This window comes from Schistocerca cancellata, unplaced genomic scaffold, assembly GCF_023864275.1.
Source record: "Schistocerca cancellata isolate TAMUIC-IGC-003103 unplaced genomic scaffold, iqSchCanc2.1 HiC_scaffold_1170, whole genome shotgun sequence".
NCBI lineage: Eukaryota > Metazoa > Arthropoda > Insecta > Orthoptera > Acrididae > Schistocerca > Schistocerca cancellata.
In genome coordinates, this window is record NW_026047169.1 from 1 (window position 1) to 23,247 (window position 23,247).

The window sequence follows — 23,247 nt, forward strand, 5'->3', positions numbered from 1 at the left end:
GAGCCAACAGCACCCGGGTTTCCCAGGCGGTCACCCATCCAAGTACTAGCCGGGCCCGATGATGCTTAACTTCGGTGATCGGACGAAAACCGGTGTATTCATCATGGTATGGCCGTTGGCGCTCATCTAATGTAGGAGCACGGCAGAATTCGCATTCGGCTTGTCTCCCAACACACAAAATGTTAGTTTTCGGCCGCATTTGACGAAAGCGCTTCCTTCCGCAACCGCCAGTTCCTCGAGGACGGCGCGGGGAGGCGCGCCCGGCGTCCCAGCAGAGTGACGGCCGAATTGGCGGGCGCACCGCCGCGTGTGTGAGACGCACTGCTGCTCGTTGCACCCCCTGTCATTCGCTGGGCGCGTGCAGCCTTCGACACTAGCGGAGGACGCATCTTGTCCCTGGTGTTCAGCGGAGGGCCTGTGCGGGGTGTGGCAGTGTCGTGCTGGAGGGCCCACTGGTAGCGATGTGGGCTTCCTCGCCTCGCCTCGCCTCGCCTCGCCTCACACCAGGTGTCTGCGTAAGTTTGCAGTGCATTCGCACCATTCCTATCCCTGTCCCTGTCCCCGTCCCGACTTGTCCCGACTTTGCTCGACTGCCGCTCGCTGCCGCTCGGGTCGTAGTCCATATGACAGCGCAAGCACGACAAACGTCTGCGGGACGAGACGAGACGAGACGACTAAGGAATAAATTCGTGGTTACAAATCAAATTTGGAACTCTACACTCCTACACAACAATAGGCGGTGACGTATTTCAGAAATCACCTGCCGATTCGTACTGTTTTGTCGTTTTCAAAGTCTTCTTGGCAAACTTGGTTAGCACATTCTCCCTCAAACTGAGTTAATTACTGCATTTTCGTACCATTACAGTAGTTTAAAAGGCTTAAGGAAGCATCTTTGTCACAACAGAAAGGTAGTTTGAAAATTGGGCTGGCGACATAACAAAAAAAAAACAGTAAGGGAGCCAACAGCACCCGGGTTTCCCAGGCGGTCACCCATCCAAGTACTAGCAGGGCCCGATGATGCTTAACTTCGGTGATCGGACGAGAACCGGTGTATTCATCATGGTATGGCCGTTGGCGCTCATCTAATGTAGGAGCACGGCAGAATTCGCGTTCGGCTTTTCTCCCAACACACAAAATGTTAGTTTTCGGCCGCATTTGACGAAAGCGCTTCCTTCCGCAACCGCCAGTTGCTCGAGGACGGCGCGGGGAGGCGCGCCCGGCGTCCCAGCAGAGTGACGGCCGAATTGGCGGGCGCACCGCCGCGTGTGTGAGACGCACTGCTGCTCGTTGCACCCCCTGTCATTCGCTGGGCGCGTGCAGCCTTAGACACTAGCGGAGGACGCATCTTGTCCCTGGTGTTCAGCGGAGGGCCTGTGCGGGGTGTGGCAGTGTCGTGCTGGAGGGCCCACTGGTAGCGATGTGGGCTTCCTCGCCTCGCCTCGCCTCGCCTCGCCTCACACCAGGTGTCTGCGTAAGTTTGCAGTGCATTCGCACCATTCCTATCCCTGTCCCTGTCCCCGTCCCGACTTGTCCCGACTTTGCTCGACTGCCGCTCGCTGCCGCTCGGGTCGTGGTCCATATGACAGCGCAAGCACGACAAACGTCTGCGGGACGAGACGAGACGAGACGAGACGAGACGACTAAGGAATAAATTCGTGGTTACAAATCAAATTTGGAACTCTACACTCCTACACAACATTAGGCGGTGACGTATTTCAGAAATCACCTGCCGATTCGTACTGTTTTGTCGTTTTCAAAGTCTTCTTGGCAAACTTGGTTAGCACATTCTCCCTCAAACTGAGTTAATTACTGCATTTTCGTACCATTACAGTAGTTTAAAAGGCTTAAAGAAGCATCTTTGTCACAACAGAAAGGTAGTTTGAAAATTGGGCTGGCGACATAACAAAAAAAAAAAACAGGAAGGGAGCCAGCAGCACCCGGGTTTCCCAGGCGGTCACCCATCCAAGTACTAGCCGGGCCCGATGATGCTTAACTTCGGTGATCGGACGAGAACCGGTGTATTCATCATGGTTTGGCCGTTGGCGCTCATCTAATGTAGGAGCACGGCAGAATTCGCGTTCGGCTTTTCTCCCAAAACACAAAATGTTAGTTTTCGGCCGCATTTGACGAAAGCGCTTCCTTCCGCAACCGCCAGTTCCTCGAGGACGGCGCGGGGAGGCACGCCCAGCGTCCCAGCAGAGTGACGGCCGAATTGGCGGGCGCACCGCCGCGTGTGTTAGACGCACTGCTGCTCGTTGCACCCCCTGTCATTCGCTGGGCGCGTGCAGCCTTCGACACTAGCGGAGGACGCATCTTGTCCCTGGTGTTCAGCGGAGGGCCTGTGCGGGGTGTGGCAGTGTCGTGCTGGAGGGCCCACTGGTAGCGATGTGGGCTTCCTCGCCTCGCCACGCCTCGCCTCGCCTCTTCTCACACCAGGTGTCTGCGTAGTTTGCAGTGCATTCGCACCATTCCTATCCCTGTCCCTGTCCCCGTCCCGACTTGTCCCGACTTTGCTCGACTGCCGCTCGCTGCCGCTCGGGTCGTAGTCCATATGACAGCGCAAGCACGACAAACGTCTGCGGGACGAGACGAGACGAGACGACTAAGGAATAAATTCGTGGTTACAAATCAAATTTGGAACTCTACACTCCTACACAACAATAGGCGGTGACGTATTTCAGAAATCACCTGCCGATTCGTACTGTTTTGTCGTTTTCAAAGTCTTCTTGGCAAACTTGGTTAGCACATTCTCCCTCAAACTGAGTTAATTACTGCATTTTCGTACCATTACAGTAGTTTAAAAGGCTTAAGGAAGCATCTTTGTCACAACAGAAAGGTAGTTTGAAAATTGGGCTGGCGACATAACAAAAAAAAAACAGTAAGGGAGCCAACAGCACCCGGGTTTCCCAGGCGGTCACCCATCCAAGTACTAGCAGGGCCCGATGATGCTTAACTTCGGTGATCGGACGAGAACCGGTGTATTCATCATGGTATGGCCGTTGGCGCTCATCTAATGTAGGAGCACGGCAGAATTCGCGTTCGGCTTTTCTCCCAACACACAAAATGTTAGTTTTCGGCCGCATTTGACGAAAGCGCTTCCTTCCGCAACCGCCAGTTGCTCGAGGACGGCGCGGGGAGGCGCGCCCGGCGTCCCAGCAGAGTGACGGCCGAATTGGCGGGCGCACCGCCGCGTGTGTGAGACGCACTGCTGCTCGTTGCACCCCCTGTCATTCGCTGGGCGCGTGCAGCCTTAGACACTAGCGGAGGACGCATCTTGTCCCTGGTGTTCAGCGGAGGGCCTGTGCGGGGTGTGGCAGTGTCGTGCTGGAGGGCCCACTGGTAGCGATGTGGGCTTCCTCGCCTCGCCTCGCCTCGCCTCGCCTCACACCAGGTGTCTGCGTAAGTTTGCAGTGCATTCGCACCATTCCTATCCCTGTCCCTGTCCCCGTCCCGACTTGTCCCGACTTTGCTCGACTGCCGCTCGCTGCCGCTCGGGTCGTGGTCCATATGACAGCGCAAGCACGACAAACGTCTGCGGGACGAGACGAGACGAGACGAGACGAGACGACTAAGGAATAAATTCGTGGTTACAAATCAAATTTGGAACTCTACACTCCTACACAACATTAGGCGGTGACGTATTTCAGAAATCACCTGCCGATTCGTACTGTTTTGTCGTTTTCAAAGTCTTCTTGGCAAACTTGGTTAGCACATTCTCCCTCAAACTGAGTTAATTACTGCATTTTCGTACCATTACAGTAGTTTAAAAGGCTTAAAGAAGCATCTTTGTCACAACAGAAAGGTAGTTTGAAAATTGGGCTGGCGACATAACAAAAAAAAAAAACAGGAAGGGAGCCAGCAGCACCCGGGTTTCCCAGGCGGTCACCCATCCAAGTACTAGCCGGGCCCGATGATGCTTAACTTCGGTGATCGGACGAGAACCGGTGTATTCATCATGGTTTGGCCGTTGGCGCTCATCTAATGTAGGAGCACGGCAGAATTCGCGTTCGGCTTTTCTCCCAAAACACAAAATGTTAGTTTTCGGCCGCATTTGACGAAAGCGCTTCCTTCCGCAACCGCCAGTTCCTCGAGGACGGCGCGGGGAGGCACGCCCAGCGTCCCAGCAGAGTGACGGCCGAATTGGCGGGCGCACCGCCGCGTGTGTTAGACGCACTGCTGCTCGTTGCACCCCCTGTCATTCGCTGGGCGCGTGCAGCCTTCGACACTAGCGGAGGACGCATCTTGTCCCTGGTGTTCAGCGGAGGGCCTGTGCGGGGTGTGGCAGTGTCGTGCTGGAGGGCCCACTGGTAGCGATGTGGGCTTCCTCGCCTCGCCACGCCTCGCCTCGCCTCTTCTCACACCAGGTGTCTGCGTAGTTTGCAGTGCATTCGCACCATTCCTATCCCTGTCCCTGTCCCCGTCCCGACTTGTCCCGACTTTGCTCGACTGCCGCTCGCTGCCGCTCGGGTCGTAGTCCATATGACAGCGCAAGCACGACAAACGTCTGCGGGACGAGACGAGACGAGACGACTAAGGAATAAATTCGTGGTTACAAATCAAATTTGGAACTCTACACTCCTACACAACAATAGGCGGTGACGTATTTCAGAAATCACCTGCCGATTCGTACTGTTTTGTCGTTTTCAAAGTCTTCTTGGCAAACTTGGTTAGCACATTCTCCCTCAAACTGAGTTAATTACTGCATTTTCGTACCATTACAGTAGTTTAAAAGGCTTAAGGAAGCATCTTTGTCACAACAGAAAGGTAGTTTGAAAATTGGGCTGGCGACATAACAAAAAAAAAACAGTAAGGGAGCCAACAGCACCCGGGTTTCCCAGGCGGTCACCCATCCAAGTACTAGCAGGGCCCGATGATGCTTAACTTCGGTGATCGGACGAGAACCGGTGTATTCATCATGGTATGGCCGTTGGCGCTCATCTAATGTAGGAGCACGGCAGAATTCGCGTTCGGCTTTTCTCCCAACACACAAAATGTTAGTTTTCGGCCGCATTTGACGAAAGCGCTTCCTTCCGCAACCGCCAGTTGCTCGAGGACGGCGCGGGGAGGCGCGCCCGGCGTCCCAGCAGAGTGACGGCCGAATTGGCGGGCGCACCGCCGCGTGTGTGAGACGCACTGCTGCTCGTTGCACCCCCTGTCATTCGCTGGGCGCGTGCAGCCTTAGACACTAGCGGAGGACGCATCTTGTCCCTGGTGTTCAGCGGAGGGCCTGTGCGGGGTGTGGCAGTGTCGTGCTGGAGGGCCCACTGGTAGCGATGTGGGCTTCCTCGCCTCGCCTCGCCTCGCCTCGCCTCACACCAGGTGTCTGCGTAAGTTTGCAGTGCATTCGCACCATTCCTATCCCTGTCCCTGTCCCCGTCCCGACTTGTCCCGACTTTGCTCGACTGCCGCTCGCTGCCGCTCGGGTCGTGGTCCATATGACAGCGCAAGCACGACAAACGTCTGCGGGACGAGACGAGACGAGACGAGACGAGACGACTAAGGAATAAATTCGTGGTTACAAATCAAATTTGGAACTCTACACTCCTACACAACATTAGGCGGTGACGTATTTCAGAAATCACCTGCCGATTCGTACTGTTTTGTCGTTTTCAAAGTCTTCTTGGCAAACTTGGTTAGCACATTCTCCCTCAAACTGAGTTAATTACTGCATTTTCGTACCATTACAGTAGTTTAAAAGGCTTAAAGAAGCATCTTTGTCACAACAGAAAGGTAGTTTGAAAATTGGGCTGGCGACATAACAAAAAAAAAAAACAGGAAGGGAGCCAGCAGCACCCGGGTTTCCCAGGCGGTCACCCATCCAAGTACTAGCCGGGCCCGATGATGCTTAACTTCGGTGATCGGACGAGAACCGGTGTATTCATCATGGTTTGGCCGTTGGCGCTCATCTAATGTAGGAGCACGGCAGAATTCGCGTTCGGCTTTTCTCCCAAAACACAAAATGTTAGTTTTCGGCCGCATTTGACGAAAGCGCTTCCTTCCGCAACCGCCAGTTCCTCGAGGACGGCGCGGGGAGGCACGCCCAGCGTCCCAGCAGAGTGACGGCCGAATTGGCGGGCGCACCGCCGCGTGTGTTAGACGCACTGCTGCTCGTTGCACCCCCTGTCATTCGCTGGGCGCGTGCAGCCTTCGACACTAGCGGAGGACGCATCTTGTCCCTGGTGTTCAGCGGAGGGCCTGTGCGGGGTGTGGCAGTGTCGTGCTGGAGGGCCCACTGGTAGCGATGTGGGCTTCCTCGCCTCGCCACGCCTCGCCTCGCCTCTTCTCACACCAGGTGTCTGCGTAGTTTGCAGTGCATTCGCACCATTCCTATCCCTGTCCCTGTCCCCGTCCCGACTTGTCCCGACTTTGCTCGACTGCCGCTCGCTGCCGCTCGGGTCGTAGTCCATATGACAGCGCAAGCACGACAAACGTCTGCGGGACGAGACGAGACGAGACGACTAAGGAATAAATTCGTGGTTACAAATCAAATTTGGAACTCTACACTCCTACACAACAATAGGCGGTGACGTATTTCAGAAATCACCTGCCGATTCGTACTGTTTTGTCGTTTTCAAAGTCTTCTTGGCAAACTTGGTTAGCACATTCTCCCTCAAACTGAGTTAATTACTGCATTTTCGTACCATTACAGTAGTTTAAAAGGCTTAAGGAAGCATCTTTGTCACAACAGAAAGGTAGTTTGAAAATTGGGCTGGCGACATAACAAAAAAAAAACAGTAAGGGAGCCAACAGCACCCGGGTTTCCCAGGCGGTCACCCATCCAAGTACTAGCAGGGCCCGATGATGCTTAACTTCGGTGATCGGACGAGAACCGGTGTATTCATCATGGTATGGCCGTTGGCGCTCATCTAATGTAGGAGCACGGCAGAATTCGCGTTCGGCTTTTCTCCCAACACACAAAATGTTAGTTTTCGGCCGCATTTGACGAAAGCGCTTCCTTCCGCAACCGCCAGTTGCTCGAGGACGGCGCGGGGAGGCGCGCCCGGCGTCCCAGCAGAGTGACGGCCGAATTGGCGGGCGCACCGCCGCGTGTGTGAGACGCACTGCTGCTCGTTGCACCCCCTGTCATTCGCTGGGCGCGTGCAGCCTTAGACACTAGCGGAGGACGCATCTTGTCCCTGGTGTTCAGCGGAGGGCCTGTGCGGGGTGTGGCAGTGTCGTGCTGGAGGGCCCACTGGTAGCGATGTGGGCTTCCTCGCCTCGCCTCGCCTCGCCTCGCCTCACACCAGGTGTCTGCGTAAGTTTGCAGTGCATTCGCACCATTCCTATCCCTGTCCCTGTCCCCGTCCCGACTTGTCCCGACTTTGCTCGACTGCCGCTCGCTGCCGCTCGGGTCGTGGTCCATATGACAGCGCAAGCACGACAAACGTCTGCGGGACGAGACGAGACGAGACGAGACGAGACGACTAAGGAATAAATTCGTGGTTACAAATCAAATTTGGAACTCTACACTCCTACACAACATTAGGCGGTGACGTATTTCAGAAATCACCTGCCGATTCGTACTGTTTTGTCGTTTTCAAAGTCTTCTTGGCAAACTTGGTTAGCACATTCTCCCTCAAACTGAGTTAATTACTGCATTTTCGTACCATTACAGTAGTTTAAAAGGCTTAAAGAAGCATCTTTGTCACAACAGAAAGGTAGTTTGAAAATTGGGCTGGCGACATAACAAAAAAAAAAAACAGGAAGGGAGCCAGCAGCACCCGGGTTTCCCAGGCGGTCACCCATCCAAGTACTAGCCGGGCCCGATGATGCTTAACTTCGGTGATCGGACGAGAACCGGTGTATTCATCATGGTTTGGCCGTTGGCGCTCATCTAATGTAGGAGCACGGCAGAATTCGCGTTCGGCTTTTCTCCCAAAACACAAAATGTTAGTTTTCGGCCGCATTTGACGAAAGCGCTTCCTTCCGCAACCGCCAGTTCCTCGAGGACGGCGCGGGGAGGCACGCCCAGCGTCCCAGCAGAGTGACGGCCGAATTGGCGGGCGCACCGCCGCGTGTGTTAGACGCACTGCTGCTCGTTGCACCCCCTGTCATTCGCTGGGCGCGTGCAGCCTTCGACACTAGCGGAGGACGCATCTTGTCCCTGGTGTTCAGCGGAGGGCCTGTGCGGGGTGTGGCAGTGTCGTGCTGGAGGGCCCACTGGTAGCGATGTGGGCTTCCTCGCCTCGCCACGCCTCGCCTCGCCTCTTCTCACACCAGGTGTCTGCGTAGTTTGCAGTGCATTCGCACCATTCCTATCCCTGTCCCTGTCCCCGTCCCGACTTGTCCCGACTTTGCTCGACTGCCGCTCGCTGCCGCTCGGGTCGTAGTCCATATGACAGCGCAAGCACGACAAACGTCTGCGGGACGAGACGAGACGAGACGACTAAGGAATAAATTCGTGGTTACAAATCAAATTTGGAACTCTACACTCCTACACAACAATAGGCGGTGACGTATTTCAGAAATCACCTGCCGATTCGTACTGTTTTGTCGTTTTCAAAGTCTTCTTGGCAAACTTGGTTAGCACATTCTCCCTCAAACTGAGTTAATTACTGCATTTTCGTACCATTACAGTAGTTTAAAAGGCTTAAGGAAGCATCTTTGTCACAACAGAAAGGTAGTTTGAAAATTGGGCTGGCGACATAACAAAAAAAAAACAGTAAGGGAGCCAACAGCACCCGGGTTTCCCAGGCGGTCACCCATCCAAGTACTAGCAGGGCCCGATGATGCTTAACTTCGGTGATCGGACGAGAACCGGTGTATTCATCATGGTATGGCCGTTGGCGCTCATCTAATGTAGGAGCACGGCAGAATTCGCGTTCGGCTTTTCTCCCAACACACAAAATGTTAGTTTTCGGCCGCATTTGACGAAAGCGCTTCCTTCCGCAACCGCCAGTTGCTCGAGGACGGCGCGGGGAGGCGCGCCCGGCGTCCCAGCAGAGTGACGGCCGAATTGGCGGGCGCACCGCCGCGTGTGTGAGACGCACTGCTGCTCGTTGCACCCCCTGTCATTCGCTGGGCGCGTGCAGCCTTAGACACTAGCGGAGGACGCATCTTGTCCCTGGTGTTCAGCGGAGGGCCTGTGCGGGGTGTGGCAGTGTCGTGCTGGAGGGCCCACTGGTAGCGATGTGGGCTTCCTCGCCTCGCCTCGCCTCGCCTCGCCTCACACCAGGTGTCTGCGTAAGTTTGCAGTGCATTCGCACCATTCCTATCCCTGTCCCTGTCCCCGTCCCGACTTGTCCCGACTTTGCTCGACTGCCGCTCGCTGCCGCTCGGGTCGTGGTCCATATGACAGCGCAAGCACGACAAACGTCTGCGGGACGAGACGAGACGAGACGAGACGAGACGACTAAGGAATAAATTCGTGGTTACAAATCAAATTTGGAACTCTACACTCCTACACAACATTAGGCGGTGACGTATTTCAGAAATCACCTGCCGATTCGTACTGTTTTGTCGTTTTCAAAGTCTTCTTGGCAAACTTGGTTAGCACATTCTCCCTCAAACTGAGTTAATTACTGCATTTTCGTACCATTACAGTAGTTTAAAAGGCTTAAAGAAGCATCTTTGTCACAACAGAAAGGTAGTTTGAAAATTGGGCTGGCGACATAACAAAAAAAAAAAACAGGAAGGGAGCCAGCAGCACCCGGGTTTCCCAGGCGGTCACCCATCCAAGTACTAGCCGGGCCCGATGATGCTTAACTTCGGTGATCGGACGAGAACCGGTGTATTCATCATGGTTTGGCCGTTGGCGCTCATCTAATGTAGGAGCACGGCAGAATTCGCGTTCGGCTTTTCTCCCAAAACACAAAATGTTAGTTTTCGGCCGCATTTGACGAAAGCGCTTCCTTCCGCAACCGCCAGTTCCTCGAGGACGGCGCGGGGAGGCACGCCCAGCGTCCCAGCAGAGTGACGGCCGAATTGGCGGGCGCACCGCCGCGTGTGTTAGACGCACTGCTGCTCGTTGCACCCCCTGTCATTCGCTGGGCGCGTGCAGCCTTCGACACTAGCGGAGGACGCATCTTGTCCCTGGTGTTCAGCGGAGGGCCTGTGCGGGGTGTGGCAGTGTCGTGCTGGAGGGCCCACTGGTAGCGATGTGGGCTTCCTCGCCTCGCCACGCCTCGCCTCGCCTCTTCTCACACCAGGTGTCTGCGTAGTTTGCAGTGCATTCGCACCATTCCTATCCCTGTCCCTGTCCCCGTCCCGACTTGTCCCGACTTTGCTCGACTGCCGCTCGCTGCCGCTCGGGTCGTAGTCCATATGACAGCGCAAGCACGACAAACGTCTGCGGGACGAGACGAGACGAGACGACTAAGGAATAAATTCGTGGTTACAAATCAAATTTGGAACTCTACACTCCTACACAACAATAGGCGGTGACGTATTTCAGAAATCACCTGCCGATTCGTACTGTTTTGTCGTTTTCAAAGTCTTCTTGGCAAACTTGGTTAGCACATTCTCCCTCAAACTGAGTTAATTACTGCATTTTCGTACCATTACAGTAGTTTAAAAGGCTTAAGGAAGCATCTTTGTCACAACAGAAAGGTAGTTTGAAAATTGGGCTGGCGACATAACAAAAAAAAAACAGTAAGGGAGCCAACAGCACCCGGGTTTCCCAGGCGGTCACCCATCCAAGTACTAGCAGGGCCCGATGATGCTTAACTTCGGTGATCGGACGAGAACCGGTGTATTCATCATGGTATGGCCGTTGGCGCTCATCTAATGTAGGAGCACGGCAGAATTCGCGTTCGGCTTTTCTCCCAACACACAAAATGTTAGTTTTCGGCCGCATTTGACGAAAGCGCTTCCTTCCGCAACCGCCAGTTGCTCGAGGACGGCGCGGGGAGGCGCGCCCGGCGTCCCAGCAGAGTGACGGCCGAATTGGCGGGCGCACCGCCGCGTGTGTGAGACGCACTGCTGCTCGTTGCACCCCCTGTCATTCGCTGGGCGCGTGCAGCCTTAGACACTAGCGGAGGACGCATCTTGTCCCTGGTGTTCAGCGGAGGGCCTGTGCGGGGTGTGGCAGTGTCGTGCTGGAGGGCCCACTGGTAGCGATGTGGGCTTCCTCGCCTCGCCTCGCCTCGCCTCGCCTCACACCAGGTGTCTGCGTAAGTTTGCAGTGCATTCGCACCATTCCTATCCCTGTCCCTGTCCCCGTCCCGACTTGTCCCGACTTTGCTCGACTGCCGCTCGCTGCCGCTCGGGTCGTGGTCCATATGACAGCGCAAGCACGACAAACGTCTGCGGGACGAGACGAGACGAGACGAGACGAGACGACTAAGGAATAAATTCGTGGTTACAAATCAAATTTGGAACTCTACACTCCTACACAACATTAGGCGGTGACGTATTTCAGAAATCACCTGCCGATTCGTACTGTTTTGTCGTTTTCAAAGTCTTCTTGGCAAACTTGGTTAGCACATTCTCCCTCAAACTGAGTTAATTACTGCATTTTCGTACCATTACAGTAGTTTAAAAGGCTTAAAGAAGCATCTTTGTCACAACAGAAAGGTAGTTTGAAAATTGGGCTGGCGACATAACAAAAAAAAAAAACAGGAAGGGAGCCAGCAGCACCCGGGTTTCCCAGGCGGTCACCCATCCAAGTACTAGCCGGGCCCGATGATGCTTAACTTCGGTGATCGGACGAGAACCGGTGTATTCATCATGGTTTGGCCGTTGGCGCTCATCTAATGTAGGAGCACGGCAGAATTCGCGTTCGGCTTTTCTCCCAAAACACAAAATGTTAGTTTTCGGCCGCATTTGACGAAAGCGCTTCCTTCCGCAACCGCCAGTTCCTCGAGGACGGCGCGGGGAGGCACGCCCAGCGTCCCAGCAGAGTGACGGCCGAATTGGCGGGCGCACCGCCGCGTGTGTTAGACGCACTGCTGCTCGTTGCACCCCCTGTCATTCGCTGGGCGCGTGCAGCCTTCGACACTAGCGGAGGACGCATCTTGTCCCTGGTGTTCAGCGGAGGGCCTGTGCGGGGTGTGGCAGTGTCGTGCTGGAGGGCCCACTGGTAGCGATGTGGGCTTCCTCGCCTCGCCACGCCTCGCCTCGCCTCTTCTCACACCAGGTGTCTGCGTAGTTTGCAGTGCATTCGCACCATTCCTATCCCTGTCCCTGTCCCCGTCCCGACTTGTCCCGACTTTGCTCGACTGCCGCTCGCTGCCGCTCGGGTCGTAGTCCATATGACAGCGCAAGCACGACAAACGTCTGCGGGACGAGACGAGACGAGACGACTAAGGAATAAATTCGTGGTTACAAATCAAATTTGGAACTCTACACTCCTACACAACAATAGGCGGTGACGTATTTCAGAAATCACCTGCCGATTCGTACTGTTTTGTCGTTTTCAAAGTCTTCTTGGCAAACTTGGTTAGCACATTCTCCCTCAAACTGAGTTAATTACTGCATTTTCGTACCATTACAGTAGTTTAAAAGGCTTAAGGAAGCATCTTTGTCACAACAGAAAGGTAGTTTGAAAATTGGGCTGGCGACATAACAAAAAAAAAACAGTAAGGGAGCCAACAGCACCCGGGTTTCCCAGGCGGTCACCCATCCAAGTACTAGCAGGGCCCGATGATGCTTAACTTCGGTGATCGGACGAGAACCGGTGTATTCATCATGGTATGGCCGTTGGCGCTCATCTAATGTAGGAGCACGGCAGAATTCGCGTACGGCTTTTCTCCCAACACACAAAATGTTAGTTTTCGGCCGCATTTGACGAAAGCGCTTCCTTCCGCAACCGCCAGTTGCTCGAGGACGGCGCGGGGAGGCGCGCCCGGCGTCCCAGCAGAGTGACGGCCGAATTGGCGGGCGCACCGCCGCGTGTGTGAGACGCACTGCTGCTCGTTGCACCCCCTGTCATTCGCTGGGCGCGTGCAGCCTTAGACACTAGCGGAGGACGCATCTTGTCCCTGGTGTTCAGCGGAGGGCCTGTGCGGGGTGTGGCAGTGTCGTGCTGGAGGGCCCACTGGTAGCGATGTGGGCTGCTCGACTGCCGCTCGCTGCCGCTCGGGTCGTGGTCCATATGACAGCGCAAGCACGACAAACGTCTGCGGGACGAGACGAGACGAGACGAGACGAGACGACTAAGGAATAAATTCGTGGTTACAAATCAAATTTGGAACTCTACACTCCTACACAACATTAGGCGGTGACGTATTTCAGAAATCACCTGCCGATTCGTACTGTTTTGTCGTTTTCAAAGTCTTCTTGGCAAACTTGGTTAGCACATTCTCCCTCAAACTGAGTTAATTACTGCATTTTCGTACCATTACAGTAGTTTAAAAGGCTTAAAGAAGCATCTTTGTCACAACAGAAAGGTAGTTTGAAAATTGGGCTGGCGACATAACAAAAAAAAAAAACAGGAAGGGAGCCAGCAGCACCCGGGTTTCCCAGGCGGTCACCCATCCAAGTACTAGCCGGGCCCGATGATGCTTAACTTCGGTGATCGGACGAGAACCGGTGTATTCATCATGGTTTGGCCGTTGGCGCTCATCTAATGTAGGAGCACGGCAGAATTCGCGTTCGGCTTTTCTCCCAAAACACAAAATGTTAGTTTTCGGCCGCATTTGACGAAAGCGCTTCCTTCCGCAACCGCCAGTTCCTCGAGGACGGCGCGGGGAGGCACGCCCAGCGTCCCAGCAGAGTGACGGCCGAATTGGCGGGCGCACCGCCGCGTGTGTTAGACGCACTGCTGCTCGTTGCACCCCTTGTCATTCGCTGGGCGCGTGCAGCCTTCGACACTAGCGGAGGACGCATCTTGTCCCTGGTGTTCAGCGGAGGGCCTGTGCGGGGTGTGGCAGTGTCGTGCTGGAGGGCCCACTGGTAGCGATGTGGGCTTCCTCGCCTCGCCACGCCTCGCCTCGCCTCGCCTCACACCAGGTGTCTGCGTAGTTTGCAGTGCATTCGCACCATTCCTATCCCTGTCCCTGTCCCCGTCCCGACTTGTCCCGACTTTGCTCGACTGCCGCTCGCTGCCGCTCGGGTCGTGGTCCATATGACAGCGCAAGCACGACAAACGTCTGCGGGACGAGACGAGACGAGACGACTAAGGAATAAATTCGTGGTTACAAATCAAATTTGGAACTCTACACTCCTACACAACAATAGGCGGTGTCGTATTTCAGAAATCACCTGCCGATTCGTACTGTTTTGTCGTTTTCAAAGTCTTCTTGGCAAACTTGGTTAGCACATTCTCCCTCAAACTGAGTTAATTACTGCATTTTCGTACCATTACAGTAGTTTAAAAGGCTTAAGGAAGCATCTTTGTCACAACAGAAAGGTAGTTTGAAAATTGGGCTGGCGACATAACAAAAAAAAAACAGTAAGGGAGCCAACAGCACCCGGGTTTCCCAGGCGGTCACCCATCCAAGTACTAGCAGGGCCCGATGATGCTTAACTTCGGTGATCGGACGAGAACCGGTGTATTCATCATGGTATGGCCGTTGGCGCTCATCTAATGTAGGAGCACGGCAGAATTCGCGTTCGGCTTTTCTCCCAACACACAAAATGTTAGTTTTCGGCCGCATTTGACGAAAGCGCTTCCTTCCGCAACCGCCAGTTGCTCGAGGACGGCGCGGGGAGGCGCGCCCGGCGTCCCAGCAGAGTGACGGCCGAATTGGCGGGCGCACCGCCGCGTGTGTGAGACGCACTGCTGCTCGTTGCACCCCCTGTCATTCGCTGGGCGCGTGCAGCCTTAGACACTAGCGGAGGACGCATCTTGTCCCTGGTGTTCAGCGGAGGGCCTGTGCGGGGTGTGGCAGTGTCGTGCTGGAGGGCCCACTGGTAGCGATGTGGGCTTCCTCGCCTCGCCTCGCCTCGCCTCGCCTCACACCAGGTGTCTGCGTAAGTTTGCAGTGCATTCGCACCATTCCTATCCCTGTCCCTGTCCCCGTCCCGACTTGTCCCGACTTTGCTCGACTGCCGCTCGCTGCCGCTCGGGTCGTGGTCCATATGACAGCGCAAGCACGACAAACGTCTGCGGGACGAGACGAGACGAGACGAGACGAGACGACTAAGGAATAAATTCGTGGTTACAAATCAAATTTGGAACTCTACACTCCTACACAACATTAGGCGGTGACGTATTTCAGAAATCACCTGCCGATTCGTACTGTTTTGTCGTTTTCAAAGTCTTCTTGGCAAACTTGGTTAGCACATTCTCCCTCAAACTGAGTTAATTACTGCATTTTCGTACCATTACAGTAGTTTAAAAGGCTTAAAGAAGCATCTTTGTCACAACAGAAAGGTAGTTTGAAAATTGGGCTGGCGACATAACAAAAAAAAAAAAACAGGAAGGGAGCCAGCAGCACCCGGGTTTCCCAGGCGGTCACCCATCCAAGTACTAGCCGGGCCCGATGATGCTTAACTTCGGTGATCGGACGAGAACCGGTGTATTCATCATGGTTTGGCCGTTGGCGCTCATCTAATGTAGGAGCACGGCAGAATTCGCGTTCGGCTTTTCTCCCAAAACACAAAATGTTAGTTTTCGGCCGCATTTGACGAAAGCGCTTCCTTCCGCAACCGCCAGTTCCTCGAGGACGGCGCGGGGAGGCACGCCCAGCGTCCCAGCAGAGTGACGGCCGAATTGGCGGGCGCACCGCCGCGTGTGTTAGACGCACTGCTGCTCGTTGCACCCCCTGTCATTCGCTGGGCGCGTGCAGCCTTCGACACTAGCGGAGGACGCATCTTGTCCCTGGTGTTCAGCGGAGGGCCTGTGCGGGGTGTGGCAGTGTCGTGCTGGAGGGCCCACTGGTAGCGATGTGGGCTTCCTCGCCTCGCCACGCCTCGCCTCGCCTCTTCTCACACCAGGTGTCTGCGTAGTTTGCAGTGCATTCGCACCATTCCTATCCCTGTCCCTGTCCCCGTCCCGACTTGTCCCGACTTTGCTCGACTGCCGCTCGCTGCCGCTCGGGTCGTAGTCCATATGACAGCGCAAGCACGACAAACGTCTGCGGGACGAGACGAGACGAGACGACTAAGGAATAAATTCGTGGTTACAAATCAAATTTGGAACTCTACACTCCTACACAACAATAGGCGGTGACGTATTTCAGAAATCACCTGCCGATTCGTACTGTTTTGTCGTTTTCAAAGTCTTCTTGGCAAACTTGGTTAGCACATTCTCCCTCAAACTGAGTTAATTACTGCATTTTCGTACCATTACAGTAGTTTAAAAGGCTTAAGGAAGCATCTTTGTCACAACAGAAAGGTAGTTTGAAAATTGGGCTGGCGACATAACAAAAAAAAAACAGTAAGGGAGCCAACAGCACCCGGGTTTCCCAGGCGGTCACCCATCCAAGTACTAGCAGGGCCCGATGATGCTTAACTTCGGTGATCGGACGAGAACCGGTGTATTCATCATGGTATGGCCGTTGGCGCTCATCTAATGTAGGAGCACGGCAGAATTCGCGTTCGGCTTTTCTCCCAACACACAAAATGTTAGTTTTCGGCCGCATTTGACGAAAGCGCTTCCTTCCGCAACCGCCAGTTGCTCGAGGACGGCGCGGGGAGGCGCGCCCGGCGTCCCAGCAGAGTGACGGCCGAATTGGCGGGCGCACCGCCGCGTGTGTGAGACGCACTGCTGCTCGTTGCACCCCCTGTCATTCGCTGGGCGCGTGCAGCCTTAGACACTAGCGGAGGACGCATCTTGTCCCTGGTGTTCAGCGGAGGGCCTGTGCGGGGTGTGGCAGTGTCGTGCTGGAGGGCCCACTGGTAGCGATGTGGGCTGCTCGACTGCCGCTCGCTGCCGCTCGGGTCGTGGTCCATATGACAGCGCAAGCACGACAAACGTCTGCGGGACGAGACGAGACGAGACGAGACGAGACGACTAAGGAATAAATTCGTGGTTACAAATCAAATTTGGAACTCTACACTCCTACACAACATTAGGCGGTGACGTATTTCAGAAATCACCTGCCGATTCGTACTGTTTTGTCGTTTTCAAAGTCTTCTTGGCAAACTTGGTTAGCACATTCTCCCTCAAACTGAGTTAATTACTGCATTTTCGTACCATTACAGTAGTTTAAAAGGCTTAAAGAAGCATCTTTGTCACAACAGAAAGGTAGTTTGAAAATTGGGCTGGCGACATAACAAAAAAAAAAAACAGGAAGGGAGCCAGCAGCACCCGGGTTTCCCAGGCGGTCACCCATCCAAGTACTAGCCGGGCCCGATGATGCTTAACTTCGGTGATCGGACGAGAACCGGTGTATTCATCATGGTTTGGCCGTTGGCGCTCATCTAATGTAGGAGCACGGCAGAATTCGCGTTCGGCTTTTCTCCCAAAACACAAAATGTTAGTTTTCGGCCGCATTTGACGAAAGCGCTTCCTTCCGCAACCGCCAGTTCCTCGAGGACGGCGCGGGGAGGCACGCCCAGCGTCCCAGCAGAGTGACGGCCGAATTGGCGGGCGCACCGCCGCGTGTGTTAGACGCACTGCTGCTCGTTGCACCCCTTGTCATTCGCTGGGCGCGTGCAGCCTTCGACACTAGCGGAGGACGCATCTTGTCCCTGGTGTTCAGCGGAGGGCCTGTGCGGGGTGTGGCAGTGTCGTGCTGGAGGGCCCACTGGTAGCGATGTGGGCTTCCTCGCCTCGCCACGCCTCGCCTCGCCTCGCCTCACACCAGGTGTCTGCGTAGTTTGCAGTGCATTCGCACCATTCCTATCCCTGTCCCTGTCCCCGTCCCGACTTGTCCCGACTTTGCTCGACTGCCGCTCGCTGCCGCTCGGGTCGTGGTCCATATGACAGCGCAAGCACGACAAACGTCTGCGGGACGAGACGAGACGAGACGAGACGAGACGACTAAGGAATAAATTCGTGGTTACAAATCAAATTTGGAACTCTACACTCCTACACAACATTAGGCGGTGACGTATTTCAGAAATCACCTGCCGATTCGTACTGTTTTGTCGTTTTCAAAGTCTTCTTGGCAAACTTGGTTAGCACATTCTCCCTCAAACTGAGTTAATTACTGCATTTTCGTACCATTACAGTAGTTTAAAAGGCTTAAAGAAGCATCTTTGTCACAACAGAAAGGTAGTTTGAAAATTGGGCTGGCGACATAACAAAAAAAAAAAACAGGAAGGGAGCCAGCAGCACCCGGGTTTCCCAGGCGGTCACCCATCCAAGTACTAGCCGGGCCCGATGATGCTTAACTTCGGTGATCGGACGAGAACCGGTGTATTCATCATGGTTTGGCCGTTGGCGCTCATCTAATGTAGGAGCACGGCAGAATTCGCGTTCGGCTTTTCTCCCAAAACACAAAATGTTAGTTTTCGGCCGCATTTGACGAAAGCGCTTCCTTCCGCAACCGCCAGTTCCTCGAGGACGGCGCGGGGAGGCACGCCCAGCGTCCCAGCAGAGTGACGGCCGAATTGGCGGGCGCACCGCCGCGTGTGTTAGACGCACTGCTGCTCGTTGCACCCCCTGTCATTCGCTGGGCGCGTGCAGCCTTCGACACTAGCGGAGGACGCATCTTGTCCCTGGTGTTCAGCGGAGGGCCTGTGCGGGGTGTGGCAGTGTCGTGCTGGAGGGCCCACTGGTAGCGATGTGGGCTTCCTCGCCTCGCCACGCCTCGCCTCGCCTCTTCTCACACCAGGTGTCTGCGTAGTTTGCAGTGCATTCGCACCATTCCTATCCCTGTCCCTGTCCCCGTCCCGACTTGTCCCGACTTTGCTCGACTGCCGCTCGCTGCCGCTCGGGTCGTAGTCCATATGACAGCGCAAGCACGACAAACGTCTGCGGGACGAGACGAGACGAGACGACTAAGGAATAAATTCGTGGTTACAAATCAAATTTGGAACTCTACACTCCTACACAACAATAGGCGGTGACGTATTTCAGAAATCACCTGCCGATTCGTACTGTTTTGTCGTTTTCAAAGTCTTCTTGGCAAACTTGGTTAGCACATTCTCCCTCAAACTGAGTTAATTACTGCATTTTCGTACCATTACAGTAGTTTAAAAGGCTTAAGGAAGCATCTTTGTCACAACAGAAAGGTAGTTTGAAAATTGGGCTGGCGACATAACAAAAAAAAAACAGTAAGGGAGCCAACAGCACCCGGGTTTCCCAGGCGGTCACCCATCCAAGTACTAGCAGGGCCCGATGATGCTTAACTTCGGTGATCGGACGAGAACCGGTGTATTCATCATGGTATGGCCGTTGGCGCTCATCTAATGTAGGAGCACGGCAGAATTCGCGTTCGGCTTTTCTCCCAACACACAAAATGTTAGTTTTCGGCCGCATTTGACGAAAGCGCTTCCTTCCGCAACCGCCAGTTGCTCGAGGACGGCGCGGGGAGGCGCGCCCGGCGTCCCAGCAGAGTGACGGCCGAATTGGCGGGCGCACCGCCGCGTGTGTGAGACGCACTGCTGCTCGTTGCACCCCCTGTCATTCGCTGGGCGCGTGCAGCCTTAGACACTAGCGGAGGACGCATCTTGTCCCTGGTGTTCAGCGGAGGGCCTGTGCGGGGTGTGGCAGTGTCGTGCTGGAGGGCCCACTGGTAGCGATGTGGGCTGCTCGACTGCCGCTCGCTGCCGCTCGGGTCGTGGTCCATATGACAGCGCAAGCACGACAAACGTCTGCGGGACGAGACGAGACGAGACGAGACGAGACGACTAAGGAATAAATTCGTGGTTACAAATCAAATTTGGAACTCTACACTCCTACACAACATTAGGCGGTGACGTATTTCAGAAATCACCTGCCGATTCGTACTGTTTTGTCGTTTTCAAAGTCTTCTTGGCAAACTTGGTTAGCACATTCTCCCTCAAACTGAGTTAATTACTGCATTTTCGTACCATTACAGTAGTTTAAAAGGCTTAAAGAAGCATCTTTGTCACAACAGAAAGGTAGTTTGAAAATTGGGCTGGCGACATAACAAAAAAAAAAAACAGGAAGGGAGCCAGCAGCACCCGGGTTTCCCAGGCGGTCACCCATCCAAGTACTAGCCGGGCCCGATGATGCTTAACTTCGGTGATCGGACGAGAACCGGTGTATTCATCATGGTTTGGCCGTTGGCGCTCATCTAATGTAGGAGCACGGCAGAATTCGCGTTCGGCTTTTCTCCCAAAACACAAAATGTTAGTTTTCGGCCGCATTTGACGAAAGCGCTTCCTTCCGCAACCGCCAGTTCCTCGAGGACGGCGCGGGGAGGCACGCCCAGCGTCCCAGCAGAGTGACGGCCGAATTGGCGGGCGCACCGCCGCGTGTGTTAGACGCACTGCTGCTCGTTGCACCCCTTGTCATTCGCTGGGCGCGTGCAGCCTTCGACACTAGCGGAGGACGCATCTTGTCCCTGGTGTTCAGCGGAGGGCCTGTGCGGGGTGTGGCAGTGTCGTGCTGGAGGGCCCACTGGTAGCGATGTGGGCTTCCTCGCCTCGCCACGCCTCGCCTCGCCTCGCCTCACACCAGGTGTCTGCGTAGTTTGCAGTGCATTCGCACCATTCCTATCCCTGTCCCTGTCCCCGTCCCGACTTGTCCCGACTTTGCTCGACTGCCGCTCGCTGCCGCTCGGGTCGTGGTCCATATGACAGCGCAAGCACGACAAACGTCTGCGGGACGAGACGAGACGAGACGAGACGAGACGACTAAGGAATAAATTCGTGGTTACAAATCAAATTTGGAACTCAACACACCTACACATCAATAGGCGGTGACGTATTTCAGAAATCACCTGCCGATTCGTACTATTTTGTCGTTTTCAAAGTCTTCTTGGCAAACTTGGTTAGCACATTCTCCCTCAAACTGAGTTAATTACTGCATTTTCGTTCCATTACAGTAGTTTAAAAGGCTTAAGGAAGCATCTTTGTCACAACAGAAAGGTAGTTTGAAAATTGGGCTGGCGACATAACAAAAAAAAAAACAGTAAGGGAGCCAACAGCACCCGGGTTTCCCAGGCGGTCACCCATCCAAGTACTAGCAGGGCCCGATGATGCTTAACTTCGGTGATCGGACGAGAACCGGTGTATTCATCATGGTATGGCCGTTGGCGCTCATCTAATGTAGGAGCACGGCAGAATTCGCGTTCGGCTTTTCTCCCAACACACAAAATGTTAGTTTTCGGCCGCATTTGACGAAAGCGCTTCCTTCCGCAACCGCCAGTTGCTCGAGGACGGCGCGGGGAGGCGCGCCCGGCGTCCCAGCAGAGTGACGGCCGAATTGGCGGGCGCACCGCCGCGTGTGTGAGACGCACTGCTGCTCGTTGCACCCCCTGTCATTCGCTGGGCGCGTGCAGCCTTAGACACTAGCGGAGGACGCATCTTGTCCCTGGTGTTCAGCGGAGGGCCTGTGCGGGGTGTGGCAGTGTCGTGCTGGAGGGCCCACTGGTAGCGATGTGGGCTTCCTCGCCTCGCCTCGCCTCGCCTCGCCTCACACCAGGTGTCTGCGTAAGTTTGCAGTGCATTCGCACCATTCCTATCCCTGTCCCTGTCCCCGTCCCGACTTGTCCCGACTTTGCTCGACTGCCGCTCGCTGCCGCTCGGGTCGTAGTCCATATGACAGCGCAAGCACGACAAACGTCTGCGGGACGAGACGAGACGAGACGACTAAGGAATAAATTCGTGGTTACAAATCAAATTTGGAACTCTACACTCCTACACAACAATAGGCGGTGACGTATTTCAGAAATCACCTGCCGATTCGTACTGTTTTGTCGTTTTCAAAGTCTTCTTGGCAAACTTGGTTAGCACATTCTCCCTCAAACTGAGTTAATTACTGCATTTTCGTACCATTACAGTAGTTTAAAAGGCTTAAGGAAGCATCTTTGTCACAACAGAAAGGTAGTTTGAAAATTGGGCTGGCGACATTACAAAAAAAAAAAAAACAGGAAGGGAGCCAACAGCACCCGGGTTTCCCAGGCGGTCACCCATCCAAGTACTAGCAGGGCCCGATGATGCTTAACTTCGGTGATCGGACGAAAACCGGTGTATTCATCATGGTATGGCCTTTGGCGCTCATCTAATGTAGGAGCACGGCAGAATTCGCGTTCGGCTTTTCTCCCAACACACAAAATGTTAGTTTTCGGCCGCATTTGACGAAAGCGCTTCCTTCCGCAACCGCCAGTTCCTCGAGGACGGCGCGGGGAGGCGCGCCCGGCGTCCCAGCAGAGTGACGGCCGAATTGGCGGGCGCACCGCCGCGTGTGTGAGACGCACTGCTGCTCGTTGCACCCCCTGTCATTCGCTGGGCGCGTGCAGCCTTCGACACTAGCGGAGGACGCATCTTGTCCCTGGTGTTCAGCGGAGGGCCTGTGCGGGGTGTGGCAGTGTCGTGCTGGAGGGCCCACTGGTAGCGATGTGGGCTTCCTCGCGTCGCCTCGCGTCGCCTCGCCTCGCCTCGCCTCTCCTCACACCAGGTGTCTGCGTAGTTTGCAGTGCATTCGCACCATTCCCATCCCTGTCCCTGTCCCCGTCCCGACTTGTCCCGACTTTGCTCGACTGCCGCTCGCTGCCGCTCGGGTCGTGGTCCATATGACAGCGCAAGCACGACAAACGTCTGCGGGACGAGACGAGACGAGACGAGACGAGACGACTAAGGAATAAATTCGTGGTTACAAATCAAATTTGGAACTCTACACTCCTACACAACATTAGGCGGTGACGTATTTCAGAAATCACCTGCCGATTCGTACTGTTTTGTCGTTTTCAAAGTCTTCTTGGCAAACTTGGTTAGCACATTCTCCCTCAAACTGAGTTAATTACTGCATTTTCGTACCATTACAGTAGTTTAAAAGGCTTAAAGAAGCATCTTTGTCACAACAGAAAGGTAGTTTGAAAATTGGGCTGGCGACATAACAAAAAAAAAAAACAGGAAGGGAGCCAGCAGCACCCGGGTTTCCCAGGCGGTCACCCATCCAAGTACTAGCCGGGCCCGATGATGCTTAACTTCGGTGATCGGACGAGAACCGGTGTATTCATCATGGTTTGGCCGTTGGCGCTCATCTAATGTAGGAGCACGGCAGAATTCGCGTTCGGCTTTTCTCCCAAAACACAAAATGTTAGTTTTCGGCCGCATTTGACGAAAGCGCTTCCTTCCGCAACCGCCAGTTCCTCGAGGACGGCGCGGGGAGGCACGCCCAGCGTCCCAGCAGAGTGACGGCCGAATTGGCGGGCGCACCGCCGCGTGTGTTAGACGCACTGCTGCTCGTTGCACCCCCTGTCATTCGCTGGGCGCGTGCAGCCTTCGACACTAGCGGAGGACGCATCTTGTCCCTGGTGTTCAGCGGAGGGCCTGTGCGGGGTG

General features: G+C 54.7%; 25 non-coding genes across 25 annotated transcripts; all 25 read right to left on the reverse strand.

Moving 5' to 3' along the window:
• Position 1: 1 nt before the first annotated feature.
• On the reverse strand, positions 2-120 carry LOC126161010 (5S ribosomal RNA). Its single transcript, XR_007534687.1, has one exon. It is a non-coding gene; the product is annotated as a 5S ribosomal RNA (ribosomal RNA).
• An 837-nt stretch (positions 121-957) lies between these two features.
• LOC126161039 (5S ribosomal RNA) lies at positions 958-1,076 on the reverse strand. Its single transcript, XR_007534713.1, has one exon. It is a non-coding gene; the product is annotated as a 5S ribosomal RNA (ribosomal RNA).
• Positions 1,077-1,925: 849 nt separating this feature from the next.
• LOC126161099 (5S ribosomal RNA) lies at positions 1,926-2,044 on the reverse strand. Its single transcript, XR_007534769.1, has one exon. It is a non-coding gene; the product is annotated as a 5S ribosomal RNA (ribosomal RNA).
• Positions 2,045-2,885: 841 nt separating this feature from the next.
• On the reverse strand, positions 2,886-3,004 carry LOC126161040 (5S ribosomal RNA). Its single transcript, XR_007534714.1, has one exon. It is a non-coding gene; the product is annotated as a 5S ribosomal RNA (ribosomal RNA).
• Positions 3,005-3,853: 849 nt separating this feature from the next.
• LOC126161100 (5S ribosomal RNA) lies at positions 3,854-3,972 on the reverse strand. Its single transcript, XR_007534770.1, has one exon. It is a non-coding gene; the product is annotated as a 5S ribosomal RNA (ribosomal RNA).
• An 841-nt stretch (positions 3,973-4,813) lies between these two features.
• Positions 4,814-4,932, reverse strand: LOC126161041 (5S ribosomal RNA). The gene has a single exon (XR_007534715.1). It is a non-coding gene; the product is annotated as a 5S ribosomal RNA (ribosomal RNA).
• Positions 4,933-5,781: 849 nt separating this feature from the next.
• Positions 5,782-5,900, reverse strand: LOC126161101 (5S ribosomal RNA). Its single transcript, XR_007534771.1, has one exon. It is a non-coding gene; the product is annotated as a 5S ribosomal RNA (ribosomal RNA).
• An 841-nt stretch (positions 5,901-6,741) lies between these two features.
• LOC126161043 (5S ribosomal RNA) lies at positions 6,742-6,860 on the reverse strand. The gene has a single exon (XR_007534717.1). It is a non-coding gene; the product is annotated as a 5S ribosomal RNA (ribosomal RNA).
• An 849-nt stretch (positions 6,861-7,709) lies between these two features.
• On the reverse strand, positions 7,710-7,828 carry LOC126161103 (5S ribosomal RNA). The gene has a single exon (XR_007534773.1). It is a non-coding gene; the product is annotated as a 5S ribosomal RNA (ribosomal RNA).
• Positions 7,829-8,669: 841 nt separating this feature from the next.
• LOC126161044 (5S ribosomal RNA) lies at positions 8,670-8,788 on the reverse strand. The gene has a single exon (XR_007534718.1). It is a non-coding gene; the product is annotated as a 5S ribosomal RNA (ribosomal RNA).
• Positions 8,789-9,637: 849 nt separating this feature from the next.
• LOC126161104 (5S ribosomal RNA) lies at positions 9,638-9,756 on the reverse strand. The gene has a single exon (XR_007534774.1). It is a non-coding gene; the product is annotated as a 5S ribosomal RNA (ribosomal RNA).
• Positions 9,757-10,597: 841 nt separating this feature from the next.
• LOC126161045 (5S ribosomal RNA) lies at positions 10,598-10,716 on the reverse strand. The gene has a single exon (XR_007534719.1). It is a non-coding gene; the product is annotated as a 5S ribosomal RNA (ribosomal RNA).
• An 849-nt stretch (positions 10,717-11,565) lies between these two features.
• Positions 11,566-11,684, reverse strand: LOC126161105 (5S ribosomal RNA). The gene has a single exon (XR_007534775.1). It is a non-coding gene; the product is annotated as a 5S ribosomal RNA (ribosomal RNA).
• An 841-nt stretch (positions 11,685-12,525) lies between these two features.
• On the reverse strand, positions 12,526-12,644 carry LOC126161046 (5S ribosomal RNA). The gene has a single exon (XR_007534720.1). It is a non-coding gene; the product is annotated as a 5S ribosomal RNA (ribosomal RNA).
• A 735-nt stretch (positions 12,645-13,379) lies between these two features.
• LOC126161106 (5S ribosomal RNA) lies at positions 13,380-13,498 on the reverse strand. The gene has a single exon (XR_007534776.1). It is a non-coding gene; the product is annotated as a 5S ribosomal RNA (ribosomal RNA).
• An 841-nt stretch (positions 13,499-14,339) lies between these two features.
• Positions 14,340-14,458, reverse strand: LOC126161047 (5S ribosomal RNA). Its single transcript, XR_007534721.1, has one exon. It is a non-coding gene; the product is annotated as a 5S ribosomal RNA (ribosomal RNA).
• Positions 14,459-15,308: 850 nt separating this feature from the next.
• Positions 15,309-15,427, reverse strand: LOC126161107 (5S ribosomal RNA). Its single transcript, XR_007534777.1, has one exon. It is a non-coding gene; the product is annotated as a 5S ribosomal RNA (ribosomal RNA).
• An 841-nt stretch (positions 15,428-16,268) lies between these two features.
• LOC126161048 (5S ribosomal RNA) lies at positions 16,269-16,387 on the reverse strand. Its single transcript, XR_007534722.1, has one exon. It is a non-coding gene; the product is annotated as a 5S ribosomal RNA (ribosomal RNA).
• A 735-nt stretch (positions 16,388-17,122) lies between these two features.
• LOC126161108 (5S ribosomal RNA) lies at positions 17,123-17,241 on the reverse strand. The gene has a single exon (XR_007534778.1). It is a non-coding gene; the product is annotated as a 5S ribosomal RNA (ribosomal RNA).
• Positions 17,242-18,094: 853 nt separating this feature from the next.
• LOC126161109 (5S ribosomal RNA) lies at positions 18,095-18,213 on the reverse strand. The gene has a single exon (XR_007534779.1). It is a non-coding gene; the product is annotated as a 5S ribosomal RNA (ribosomal RNA).
• An 841-nt stretch (positions 18,214-19,054) lies between these two features.
• LOC126161050 (5S ribosomal RNA) lies at positions 19,055-19,173 on the reverse strand. The gene has a single exon (XR_007534723.1). It is a non-coding gene; the product is annotated as a 5S ribosomal RNA (ribosomal RNA).
• A 735-nt stretch (positions 19,174-19,908) lies between these two features.
• Positions 19,909-20,027, reverse strand: LOC126161110 (5S ribosomal RNA). Its single transcript, XR_007534780.1, has one exon. It is a non-coding gene; the product is annotated as a 5S ribosomal RNA (ribosomal RNA).
• Positions 20,028-20,879: 852 nt separating this feature from the next.
• On the reverse strand, positions 20,880-20,998 carry LOC126161051 (5S ribosomal RNA). Its single transcript, XR_007534724.1, has one exon. It is a non-coding gene; the product is annotated as a 5S ribosomal RNA (ribosomal RNA).
• An 841-nt stretch (positions 20,999-21,839) lies between these two features.
• On the reverse strand, positions 21,840-21,958 carry LOC126161159 (5S ribosomal RNA). Its single transcript, XR_007534826.1, has one exon. It is a non-coding gene; the product is annotated as a 5S ribosomal RNA (ribosomal RNA).
• Positions 21,959-22,821: 863 nt separating this feature from the next.
• Positions 22,822-22,940, reverse strand: LOC126161111 (5S ribosomal RNA). Its single transcript, XR_007534781.1, has one exon. It is a non-coding gene; the product is annotated as a 5S ribosomal RNA (ribosomal RNA).
• Positions 22,941-23,247: the final 307 nt, after the last annotated feature.